Source organism: Pteropus vampyrus, unplaced genomic scaffold (assembly GCF_000151845.1).
Source record: "Pteropus vampyrus isolate Shadow unplaced genomic scaffold, Pvam_2.0 Scaffold10, whole genome shotgun sequence".
Taxonomy (NCBI): Eukaryota; Metazoa; Chordata; class Mammalia; order Chiroptera; family Pteropodidae; genus Pteropus; species Pteropus vampyrus.
In genome coordinates this window covers 4,618,989-4,620,401 of record NW_011888791.1, presented here as the reverse complement: position 1 = coordinate 4,620,401, position 1,413 = coordinate 4,618,989, and positions in this window count along the sequence as shown.

Sequence of the window (1,413 nt, the reverse complement as noted above, 5' to 3'; positions counted from 1 at the left end):
ACGGAAAAATCTATTTGGAAATAAATGTGCTAAATTTGAATAACTTTACATAAACAAGGAGTCTTATCAATTTTTTTAACATTTTCATATGTTAGTTAGAAAAGATGACAACAGTGATACGGTCAGTACAGAAAAAAACTGAACAGTTCTTTAAGACTTCACCTTTCCTCTAATTAACTCAATAAGTAATTTATACACTGACAGTAGAAACGTATACAAAGAATGTTTTCAAACTAAGAGCTTACCAAGATAAGACAAAAGTTCCTTGGGACATACCTATATCCCCAGAGGAGGCAGGATATAGAGATCTGTAACCTTTGACCACTGAACCTAAGTTCAGACCCCTGCTCTACTACTTGGAGTCTCATGACTTTTGACTAAATTACTAAATCTTCCTGAGGCTCAGTTCCCAAAGCTATAAAATGGGAATAATAATGTCTAACTTGAATGAAGCCGTAGAAATGGTTACATTTACATAACAATTCAGGAACATAGTACATCTGAAAAAGTGTTAGCACACTTCATCAAAAAAAAGAATTTGCCAACATGTACCCTGAAGGTACAAATATACTTAACTTAGATTTACATATTACTCAAAAATTTTTATTTCCCTTCAATAGATTAATCAGACCAGGTACATTAATTTGATAGGTTCCACTTTAATGAACAAAAATTATTCAACACTTTTTAACAAAAATGCCAACATTCCTAATAATAAATGAAATTTAAAACCCCACTGAAATATTCAACTAATATTTATTAATTACTTTTTAATTTCACCATTCAGGTTCTTATCCTTCTCATCCTTTGATAAGGGCTCTCTTGCCAAAACAGGCCTTTGGGCTTTTATGGTGCAAAAAAATGTGGAAAAGAAAAAGAGTCAGAACTGATCAGGCTCAGGCTGGGGAACTATTGTCTATGTTGTGTTCAGCCTCTGGATCAGATTATCTTATTTCAGTTCTAGGGTCAATTGAATGGTTGTTTTAAAGAAATTGTATTTCCTTAAATATTACATTTTAAATGACAAACATAATGATCATCCTGAATTGAACACAAAAATAGTCACGTTATTAGTTTTCTATTTGCTTTTGTACTTAATTTGTTATTGTTTTTTATTTTCCTAGGACTGTGTAGTCCAACTACAGGGGTTGGGGAAAATATAAGCTACCATGTTAGGCAGGCTAAGGTTTTTGGATCAAAAATTCAATCAGATCAAGGGGAGTTTGAAGAAACATGTTGGAATGAGAGACATCCCCAGATCTCTCCCCTTGAAACAACAATAAGCTGAACATCTAAAATTCAACAAAAAAAAAAAACTCAGACTGCACACCAGCACATCTGAGCATGGGATCTGTGAATAAGAGCTACCACAGGTCAGAACCCCAGGTATCAGGTGGTGGACTAGGAAAAACA